This window comes from Amblyomma maculatum, unplaced genomic scaffold, assembly GCF_055883805.1.
Source record: "Amblyomma maculatum isolate TAMU_Amacu unplaced genomic scaffold, ASM5588380v1 scaffold_21, whole genome shotgun sequence".
In the NCBI taxonomy this organism is placed as follows: Eukaryota; Metazoa; Arthropoda; class Arachnida; order Ixodida; family Ixodidae; genus Amblyomma; species Amblyomma maculatum.
The window spans coordinates 1,278,001-1,290,208 of record NW_028146746.1 but is presented as its reverse complement, the minus strand read 5'-3'; positions in this window follow the sequence as shown (position 1 = coordinate 1,290,208).

Here is a 12,208-nt window from a genome sequence, read left to right as displayed (position 1 = left end):
GTTTGCACGTAGCGGCTCAAACGAATCGCAACAAGTTAATACACACAACGCCTTAAAGGCACTTTTAGGCATGATGTGCAAAACGTGGTCATCCACCTTGCGCGGGTTAGGCTGAGAACTGCGATTCAAGTTCGCACATAGCGGCTAAAGCGAATCGCAACAAGTTAATACACACAAAGCCTTACAGGCACTTCTAGGCATGATGTGGATAACGCGGTCCAGCTTGCGCGGGTTAGGCTCAGAACTGCGATTCAAGTTCGCACATAGCGGCTAAAACGAATCGCAACATGCTAATACAAAGCCTTACAGGCACTTTTAGGCATGATGTGCAAAACGCGGCCATCCAGCTTGCGCGGGTTAGGCTGAGAACTGCGATTCAAGTTCGCACATAGCGGCTAAAGCGAATCGCAACAAGTTAATACACACAAAGCCTTACAGGCACTTCTAGGCATGATGTGGATAACGCGGTCCAGCTTGCGCGGGTTAGGCTCAGAACTGCGATTCAAGTTCGCACATAGCGGCTAAAGCGAATCGCAACAAGTTAATACACACAAAGCCTTACAGGCACTTTTAGGCATGATGTGAAAAACGAGGTCATCCAGCTTGCGCGGGTTAGGCTGAGAACTGCAATTCGAGTTCGCACATAGTGGCTAAAACGAATCGCAACAAGTTAATACACACAACGCCTTAAAGGCACTTTTAGGCATGATGTGCAAAACGTGGTCATCCAGCTTGCGCGGGTTAGGCTCAGAACTGCGATTCAAGTTTTCACGTAGCGGCTCAAACGAACCGCAACAAGTTAATACACACAAAGCCTTACAGGCACTTCTAGGCATGATGTGGATAACGCGGTCAACCAGCTTGCGCGGGTTAGGCTCAGAACTGCGATTCAAGTTTGCACGTAGCGGCTCAAACGAATCGCAACAAGTTAATACACACAACGCCTTAAAGGCACTTTTAGGCATGATGTGCAAAACGTGGTCATCCACCTTGCGCGGGTTAGGCTCAGAACTGCGATTCAAGTTTGCACGTAGCGGCTCAAACGAATCGCAACAGGCACTTTTAGGCATGATGTGCAAATAGGCGTCACTCAAGATGCGCGGGTTAGGCACAGAACTGCGATTCAAGTTCGCACATAGCGGCTAAAGCGAATCGCAACAAGTTAATACACACAAAGCCTTACAGGTACTTTTAGGCATGATGTGCAAAACGCGGTCATCCAGCTTTCGCGGGTTAGGCTCAGAACTGCGATTCAAGTTCGCACATAGCGGCTAAAGCGAATCGCAACAAGTTAATACACACAAAGCCTTACAGGCACTTTTAGGCATGATGTGAAGAACGAGGTCATCCAGCTTGCGCGGGTTAGGCTCAGAACTGCGATTCGTTTGCACGTAGCTGCTCAAACGAATCGCAACAAGTTAATACACACAACGCCTTAAAGGCACTTTTAGGCATGATGTGCAAATAGGCGTCACTCAAGCTGCGCGGGTTAGGCACAGAACTGCGATTCAAATTTGCACGTAGCGGCTAAAACGAATCGCAACAAGTTAAAACACACAAAGCCTTATAGGCACTTTTAGGCATGAGGTGCAAAACGCGGTCATCCAGCTTACGGGGTTAGGCTCAGAACTGCGATTCAAGTTTGCACGTAGCGGCTCAAACGAATCGCAACAAGTTAATACACACAACGCCTTACAGGCACTATTAGTCATGATGTGCAAATAGCATCACTCAAGCTTGGGCGCGCTGGCGCGGAACTGCGATTCAAGTTTGCCCATATTGGCTAAAACGAATCGCAACATGCTAATACAAAGCCTTACAGGCACTTTTAGGCTTGTGCAAAACGGGGTCATCCAGCTTGCGCGGGTTAGGCTCAGAACTGCGATTCAAGTTTGCACGTAGCGGCTCAAACGAACCGCAACAAGTTAATACACACAAAGCCTTACAGGCACTTCTAGGCATGATGTGCATAACGCGGTCAACCAGCTTGCGCGGGTTAGGCTCAGAACTGCGATTCAAGTTTGCACGTAGCGGCTCAAACGAATCGCAGCAATACACACAACGCCTTAAAGGCACTTTTAGGCATGATGTGCAAAACGTGGTCATCCACCTTGCGCGGGTTAGGCTCAGAACTACGATTCAAGTTTGCACGTAGCGGCTCAAACGAATCGCAACAGGCACTTTTAGGCATGATGTGCAAATAGGCGTCACTCAAGAAGCGCGGGTTAGGCACAGAACTGCGATTCAAGTTCGCACATAGTGGCTAAAGCGAATCGCAACAAGTTAATACACACAACGCCTTAAAGGCACTTTTAGGCATGATGTGCAAAACGTGTTCATCCATTTTGCGCGGGTTAGGCTCAGAACTGCGATTCAAGTTTGCACGTAGCGGCTCAAACGAATCGCAGCAAGTTAATACACACAACGCCCTAAAGGCACTTTTAGGCATGATGTGCAAAACGTGGTCATCCAGCTTGCGCGGGTTAGGCTCAGAACTGCGATTCAAGTTTGCACGTAGCGGCTCAAACGAACCGCAACAAGTTAATACACACAAAGCCTTACAGGCACTTCTAGGCATGATGTGCATAACGCGGTCATCCATCTTGCGCGGGTTAGGCTCAGAACTGCGATTCAAGTTCGCACATAGCGGCTAAAACGAATCGCAACATGCTAATACAAAGCCTTACAGGCACTTTTAGGCATGATGTGCAAAACGCGGTCATCCAGCTTGCGCGGGTTAGGCTGAGAACTGCGATTCAAGTTCGCACATAGCGGCTAAAACGAATCGCAACAAGTTAATACACGCAAAGCCTTACAGGCACTTTTAGGCATGATGTGAAAAACGAGGTCAACCAGCTTGCGCGGGTTAGGCTGAGAACTGCGATTCAAGTTCGCACATAGCGGCTAAAGCGAATCGCAACAAGTTAATACACACAAAGCCTTACAGGCACTTTTAGGCATGATGTGAAGAACGAGGTCATCTAGCATGCGCGGGTTAGGCTGAGAACTGCGATTCAAGTTCGCACATAGCGGCTAAAGCGAATCGCAACAAGTTAATACACACAAAGCCTTACAGGCACTTCTAGGCATGATGTGCATAACGCGGTCCAGCTTGCGCGGGTTAGGCTCAGAACTGCGATTCAAGTTCGCACATAGCGGCTAAAGCGAATCGCAACAAGTTAATACACACAAAGCCTTACAGGCACCTTTAGGCATGATGTGAAAAACGAGGTCATCCAGCTTGCGCGGGTTAGGCTGAGAACTGCGATTCAAGTTCGCACATAGTGGCTAAAGCGAATCGCAACAAGTTAATACACACAACGCCTTAAAGGCACTTTTAGGCATGATGTGCAAAACGTGGTCATCCAGCTTGCACGGGTTAGGCTCAGAACTGCGATTCAAGTTTGCACGTAGCGGCTCAAACGAATCGCAACAGGCACTTTTAGGCATGATGTGCAAATAGGCGTCACTCAAGATGCGCGGGTTAGGCACAGAACTGCGATTCAAGTTCGCACATAGCGGCTAAAGCGGATCGCAACAAGTTAATACACACAAAGCCTTACAGGAACTTTTAGGCATGATGTGCAAAACGCGGTCATCCAGCTTTCGCGGGTTAGGCTCAGAACTGCGATTCAAGTTCGCACATAGCGGCTAAAACGAATCGCAACATGCTAATACAAAGCCTTACAGGCACTTTTAGGCATGATGTGCAAAACGCGGTCATCCAGCTTGCGCGGGTTAGGCTGAGAACTGCGATTCAAGTTCGCACATAGCGGCTAAAGCGAATCGCAACAAGTTAATACACACAAAGCCTTACAGGCACTTCTAGGCATGATGTGGATAACGCGGTCCAGCTTGCGCGGGTTAGGCTCAGAACTGCGATTCAAGTTCGCACATAGCGGCTAAAGCGAATCGCAACAAGTTAATACACACAAAGCCTTACAGGCACTTTTAGGCATGATGTGAAAAACGAGGTCATCCAGCTTGCGCGGGTTAGGCTGAGAACTGCAATTCGAGTTCGCACATAGTGGCTAAAGCGAATCGCAACAAGTTAATACACACAACGCCTTAAAGGCACTTTTAGGCATGATGTGCAAAACGTGGTCATCCAGCTTGCGCGGGTTAGGCTCAGAACTGCGATTCAAGTTTTCACGTAGCGGCTCAAACGAACCGCAACAAGTTAATACACACAAAGCCTTACAGGCACTTCTAGGCATGATGCAGATAACGCGGTCAACCAGCTTGCGCGGGTTAGGCTCAGAACTGCGATTCAAGTTTGCACGTAGCGGCTCAAACGAATCGCAACAAGTTAATACACACAACGCCTTAAAGGCACTTTTAGGCATGATGTGCAAAACGTGGTCATCCACCTTGCGCGGGTTAGGCTCAGAACTGCGATTCCAGTTTGCACGTAGCGGCTCAAACGAATCGCAACAGGCACTTTTAGGCATGATGTGCAAATAGGCGTCACTCAAGATGCGCGGGTTAGGCACAGAACTGCGATTCAAGTTCGCACATAGCGGCTAAAGCGAATCGCAACAAGTTAATACACACAAAGCCTTACAGGTACTTTTAGGCATGATGTGCAAAACGCAGTCATCCAGCTTTCGCGGGTTAGGCTCAGAACTGCGATTCAAGTTCGCACATAGCGGCTAAAGCGAATCGCAACAAGTTAATACACACAAAGCCTTACAGGCACTTTTAGGCATGATGTGAAGAACGAGGTCATCCAGCTTGCGCGGGTTAGGCTGAGAACTGCGATTCAAGTTCGCACATAGCGGCTAAAGCGAATCGCAACAAGTTAATACACACAAAGCCTTACAGGCACTTCTAGGCATGATGTGCATAACGCGGTCCAGCTTGCGCGGGTTAGGCTCAGAACTGCGATTCAAGTTCGCACATAGCGGCTAAAGCGAATCGCAACAAGTTAATACACACAAAGCCTTACACTTTTAGGCATGATGTGAAAAACGAGGTCATCCAGCTTGCGCGGGTTAGGCTGAGAACTGCAATTCAAGTTCGCACATAGTGGCTAAAGCGAATCGCAACAAGTTAATACACACAACGCCTTAAAGGCACTTTTAGGCATGATGTGCAAAACGTGGTCATCCAGCTTGCGCGGGTTAGGCTCAGAACTGCGATTCAAGTTTGCACGTAGCGGCTCAAACGAACCGCAACAAGTTAATACACACAAAGCCTTACAGGCACTTCTAGGCATGATGTGCATAACGCGGTCAACCAGCTTGCGCGGGTTAGGCTCAGAACTGCGATTCAAGTTTGCACGTAGCGGCTCAAACGAATCGCAGCAAGTTAATACACACAACGCCTTAAAGGCACTTTTAGGCATGATGTGCAAAACGTGGTCATCCACCTTGCGCGGGTTAGGCTCAGAACTACGATTCAAGTTTGCACGTAGCGGCTCAAACGAATCGCAACAGGCACTTTTAGGCATGATGTGCAAATAGGCGTCACTCAAGAAGCGCGGGTAGGCACAGAACTGCGATTCAAGTTCGCACATAGTGGCTAAAGCGAATCGCAACAAGTTAATACACACAACGCCTTAAAGGCACTTTTAGGCATGATGTGCAAAACGTGTTCATCCGTTTTGCGCGGGTTAGGCTCAGAACTGCGATTCAAGTTTGCACGTAGCGGCTCAAACGAATCGCAGCAAGTTAATACACACAACGCCTTAAAGGCACTTTTAGGCATGATGTGCAAAACGTGGTCATCCAGCTTGCGCTGGTTAGGCTCAGAACTGCGATTCAAGTTTGCACGTAGCGGCTCAAACGAACCGCAACAAGATAATACACACAAAGCCTTACAGGCACTTCTAGGCATGATGTGCATAACGCGGTCATCCATCTTGCGCGGGTTAGGCTCAGAACTGCGATTCAAGTTCGCACATAGCGGCTAAAACGAATCGCAACATGCTAATACAAAGCCTTACAGGCACTTTTAGGCATGATGTGCAAAACGCGGTCATCCAGCTTGCGCGGGTTAGGCTGAGAACTGCGATTCAAGTTCGCACATAGCGGCTAAAACGAATCGCAACAAGTTAATACACGCAAAGCCTTGCAGGCACTTTTAGGCATGATGTGAAAAACGAGGTCATCCAGCTTGCGCGGGTTAGGCTGAGAACTGCGATTCAAGTTCGCACATAGCGGCTAAAGCGAATCGCAACAAGTTAATACACACAAAGCCTTACAGGCACTTTTAGGCATGATGTGAAGAACGAGGTCATCTAGCATGCGCGGGTTAGGCTGAGAACTGCAATTCAAGTTCGCACATAGCGGCTAAAGCGAATCGCAACAAGTTAATACACACAAAGCCTTACAGGCACTTCTAGGCATGATGTGCATAACGCGGTCCAGCTTGCGCGGGTTAGGCTCAGAACTGCGATTCAAGTTCGCACATAGCGGCTAAAGCGAATCGCAACAAGTTAATACACACAAAGCCTTACAGGCACCTTTAGGCATGATGTGAAAAACGAGGTCATCCAGCTTGCGCGGGTTAGGCTGAGAACTGCGATTCAAGTTCGCACATAGTGGCTAAAGCGAATCGCAACAAGTTAATACACACAACGCCTTAAAGGCACTTTTAGGCATGATGTGCAAAACGTGGTCATCCAGCTTGCGCGGGTTAGGCTCAGAACTGCGATTCAAGTTTGCACGTAGCGGCTCAAACGAACCGCAACAAGTTAATACACACAAAGCCTTACAGGCACTTCTAGGCATGATGTGCATAACGCGGTCAACCAGCTTGCGCGGGTTAGGCTCAGAACTGCGATTCAAGTTTGCACGTAGCGGCTCAAACGAATCGCAACAAGTTAATACACACAACGCCTTAAAGGCACTTTTAGGCATGATGTGCAAAACGTGGTCATCCACCTTGCGCGGGTTAGGCTCAGAACTGCGATTCAAGTTTGCACGTAGCGGCTCAAACGAATCGCAACAGGCACTTTTAGGCATGATGTGCAAATAGGCGTCACTCAAGATGCGCGGGTTAGGCACAGAACTGCGATTCAAGTTCGCACATAGCGGCTAAAGCGGATCGCAACAAGTTAATACACACAAAGCCTTACAGGAACTTTTAGGCATGATGTGCAAAACGCGGTCATCCAGCTTTCGCGGGTTAGGCTCAGAACTGCGATTCAAGTTCGCACATAGCGGCTAAAACGAATCGCAACATGCTAATACAAAGCCTTACAGGCACTTTTAGGCATGATGTGCAAAACGCGGTCATCCAGCTTGCGCGGGTTAGGCTGAGAACTGCGATTCAAGTTCGCACATAGCGGCTAAAGCGAATCGCAACAAGTTAATACACACAAAGCCTTACAGGCACTTCTAGGCATGATGTGGATAACGCGGTCCAGCTTGCGCGGGTTAGGCTCAGAACTGCGATTCAAGTTCGCACATAGCGGCTAAAGCGAATCGCAACAAGTTAATATACACAAAGCCTTACAGGCACTTTTAGGCATGATGTGAAAAACGAGGTCATCCAGCTTGCGCGGGTTAGGCTGAGAACTGCAATTCGAGTTCGCACATAGTGGCTAAAGCGAATCGCAACAAGTTAATAAACACAACGCCTTAAAGGCACTTTTAGGCATGATGTGCAAAACGTGGTCATCCAGCTTGCGCGGGTTAGGCTCAGAACTGCGATTCAAGTTTTCACGTAGCGGCTCAAACGAACCGCAACAAGTTAATACACACAAAGCCTTACAGGCACTTCTAGGCATGATGTGGATAACGTGGTCAACCAGCTTGCGCGGGTTAGGCTCAGAACTGCGATTCAAGTTTGCACGTAGCGGCTCAAACGAATCGCAACAAGTTAATACACACAACGCCTTAAAGGCACTTTTAGGCATGATGTGCAAAACGTGGTCATCCACCTTGCGCGGGTTATGCTCAGAACTGCGATTCAAGTTTGCACGTAGCGGCTCAAACGAATCGCAACAGGCACTTTTAGGCATGATGTGCAAATAGGCGTCACTCAAGATGCGCGGGTTAGGCACAGAACTGCGATTCAAGTTCGCACATAGCGGCTAAAGCGAATCGCAACAAGTTAATACACACAAAGCCTTACAGGTACTTTTAGGCATGATGTGCAAAACGCGGTCATCCAGCTTTCGCGGGTTAGGCTCAGAACTGCGATTCAAGTTCGCACATAGCGGCTAAAGCGAATCGCAACAAGTTAATACACACAAAGCCTTACAGGCACTTTTAGGCATGATGTGAAGAACGAGGTCATCCAACTTGCGCGGGTTAGGCTGAGAACTGCGATTCAAGTTCGCACATAGCGGCTAAAGCGAATCGCAACAAGTTAATACACACAAAGCCTTACAGGCACTTCTAGGCATGATGTGCATAACGCGGTCCAGCTTGCGCGGGTTAGGCTCAGAACTGCGATTCAAGTTCGCACATAGCGGCTAAAGCGAATCGCAACAAGTTAATACACACAAAGCCTTACACTTTTAGGCATGATGTGAAAAACGAGGTCATCCAGCTTGCGCGGGTTAGGCTGAGAACTGCAATTCAAGTTCGCACATAGTGGCTAAAGCGAATCGCAACAAGTTAATACACACAACGCCTTAAAGGCACTTTTAGGCATGATGTGCAAAACGTGGTCATCCAGCTTGCGCGGGTTAGGCTCAGAACTGCGATTCAAGTTTGCACGTAGCGGCTCAAACGAACCGCAACAAGTTAATACACACAAAGCCTTACAGGCACTTCTAGGCATGATGTGCATAACGCGGTCAACCAGCTTGCGCGGGTTAGGCTCAGAACTGCGATTCAAGTTTGCACGTAGCGGCTCAAACGAATCGCAACAAGTTAATACACACAACGCCTTAAAGGCACTTTTAGGCATGATGTGCAAAACGTGGTCATCCACCTTGCGCGGGTTAGGCTCAGAACTGCGATTCAAGTTTGCACGTAGCGGCTCAAACGAATCGCAACAGGCACTTTTAGGCATGATGTGCAAATAGGCGTCACTCAAGATGCGCGGGTTAGGCACAGAACTGCGATTCAAGTTCGCACATAGCGGCTAAAGCGGATCGCAACAAGTTAATACACACAAAGCCTTACAGGCACTTTTAGGCATGATGTGCAAAACGCGGTCATCCAGCTTTCGCGGGTTAGGCTCAGAACTGCGATTCAAGTTCGCACATAGCGGCTAAAACGAATCGCAACATGCTAATACAAAGCCTTACAGGCACTTTTAGGCATGATGTGCAAAACGCAGTCATCCAGCTTGCGCTGGTTAGGCTGAGAACTGCGATTCAAGTTCGCACATAGCGGCTAAAGCGAATCGCAACAAGTTAATACACGCAAAGCCTTACAGGCACTTTTAGGCATGATGTGAAAAACGAGGTCATCCAGCTTGCGCGGGTTAGGCTGAGAACTGCGATTCAAGTTCGCACATAGTGGCTAAAACGAATCGCAACAAGTTAATACACACAAAGCCTTACAGGCACTTCTAGGCATAATGTGCATAACGCGGTCATCCAGCTTGCGCGGGTTAGGCTCAGAACTGCGATTCGTTTGCACGTAGCTGCTCAAACGAATCGCAACAAGTTAATACACACAACGCCTTAAAGGCACTTTTAGGCATGATGTGCAAATAGGCGTCACTCAAGCTGCGCGGGTTAGGCACAGAACTGCGATTCAAATTTGCACGTAGCGGCTAAAACGAATCGCAACAAGTTAAAACACACAAAGCCTTATAGGCACTTTTAGGCATGAGGTGCAAAACGCGGTCATCCAGCTTACGGGGTTAGGCTCAGAACTGCGATTCAAGTTTGCACGTAGCGGCTCAAACGAATCGCAACAAGTTAATACACACAACGCCTTACAGGCACTATTAGTCATGATGTGCAAATAGCATCACTCAAGCTTGGGCGCGCTGGCGCGGAACTGCGATTCAAGTTTGCCCATATCGGCTAAAACGAATCGCAACATGCTAATACAAAGCCTTACAGGCACTTTTAGGCTTGTGCAAAACGGGGTCATCGAGCTTGCGCGGGTTAGGCTCAGAACTGCGATTCAAGTTTGCACGTAGCGGCTCAAACGAATCGCAACAAGTTAATACACACAACGCCTTACAGGCACTTTCAGTCATGATGTGCAAATAGCATCACTCAAGCTTGTGCGCGCTAGGCTCGGAACTGCGATTCAAGTTTGCCCATAGCGGCTAAAACGAATCGCAACATGCTAATACAAACAAAGCCTACAGGCACTTTTAGGCTTGTTGTGCAAAACGGGGTCATCCACCTTGCGCGGGTTAGGCTCAGAACTACGATTCAAGTTTGCACGTAGCGGCTCAAACGAATCGCAACAGGCACTTTTAGGCATGATGTGCAAATAGACGTCACTCAAGAAGCGCGGGTTAGGCACAGAACTGCGATTCAAGTTCGCACATAGCGGCTAAAGCGAATCGCAACAAGTTAATACACACAAAGCCTGACAGGCACTTCTAGGCATGATGTGCATAACGCGGTCATCTAGCTTGCGCGGGTTAGGCTCAGAACTGCGATTCAAGTTTGCACGTAGCGGCTCAAACGAATCGCAAAAAGTTAATACATACAACGCCTTACAGGCACTTTAGGCATGATGTGCAAATAGGCGTCACTCAAGCTTGCGAGGGTTAGGCACAGAACTGCGATTCAAGTTCGCACATAGCGGCTAAAGCGAATCGCAAAAAGGTAATGCACACAAAGCCTTACAGGCACTTTTAGGCATGATGTGAAAAACGAGGTCATCCAGCTTGCGCGGTTTAGGCTGAGAACTGCGATTCAAGTTCGCACATAGTGGCTAAAGCGAATCGCAACAAGTTAATACACACAACGCCTTAAAGGCACTTTTAGGCATGATGTGCAAAACGTGTTCATCCAGCTTGCGCGGGTTAGGCTCAGAACTGCGATTCAAGTTTGCACGTAGCGGCTCAAACGAATCGCAGCAAGTTAATACACACAACGCCTTAAAGGCACTTTTAGGCATGATGTGCAAAACGTGGTCATCCAGCTTGCGCTGGTTAGGCTCAGAACTGCGATTCAAGTTTGCACGTAGCGGCTCAAACGAACCGCAACAAGATAATACACACAAAGCCTTACAGGCACTTCTAGGCATGATGTGCATAACGCGGTCATCCATCTTGCGCGGGTTAGGCTCAGAACTGCGATTCAAGTTCGCACATAGCGGCTAAAACGAATCGCAACATGCTAATACAAAGCCTTACAGGCACTTTTAGGCATGATGTGCAAAACGCGGTCATCCAGCTTGCGCGGGTTAGGCTGAGAACTGCGATTCAAGTTCGCACATAGCGGCTAAAACGAATCGCAACAAGTTAATACACGCAAAGCCTTGCAGGCACTTTTAGGCATGATGTGAAAAACGAGGTCATCCAGCTTGCGCGGGTTAGGCTGAGAACTGCGATTCAAGTTCGCACATAGCGGCTAAAGCGAATCGCAACAAGTTAATACACACAAAGCCTTACAGGCACTTTTAGGCATGATGTGAAGAACGAGGTCATCTAGCATGCGCGGGTTAGGCTGAGAACTGCGATTCAAGTTCGCACATAGCGGCTAAAGCGAATCGCAACAAGTTAATACACACAAAGCCTTACAGGCACTTCTAGGCATGATGTGCATAACGCGGTCCAGCTTGCGCGGGTTAGGCTCAGAACTGCGATTCAAGTTCGCACATAGCGGCTAAAGCGAATCGCAACAAGTTAATACACACAAAGCCTTACAGGCACCTTTAGGCATGATGTGAAAAACGAGGTCATCCAGCTTGCGCGGGTTAGGCTGAGAACTGCGATTCAAGTTCGCACATAGTGGCTAAAGCGAATCGCAACAAGTTAATACACACAACGCCTTAAAGGCACTTTTAGGCATGATGTGCAAAACGTGGTCATCCAGCTTGCGCGGGTTAGGCTCAGAACTGCGATTCAAGTTTGCACGTAGCGGCTCAAACGAACCGCAACAAGTTAATACACACAAAGCCTTACAGGCACTTCTAGGCATGATGTGCATAACGCGGTCAACCAGCTTGCGCGGGTTAGGCTCAGAACTGCGATTCAAGTTTGCACGTAGCGGCTCAAACGAATCGCAACAAGTTAATACACACAACGCCTTAAAGGCACTTTTAGGCATGATGTGCAAAACGTGGTCATCCACCTTGCGCGGGTTAGGCTCAGAACTGCGATTCAAGTT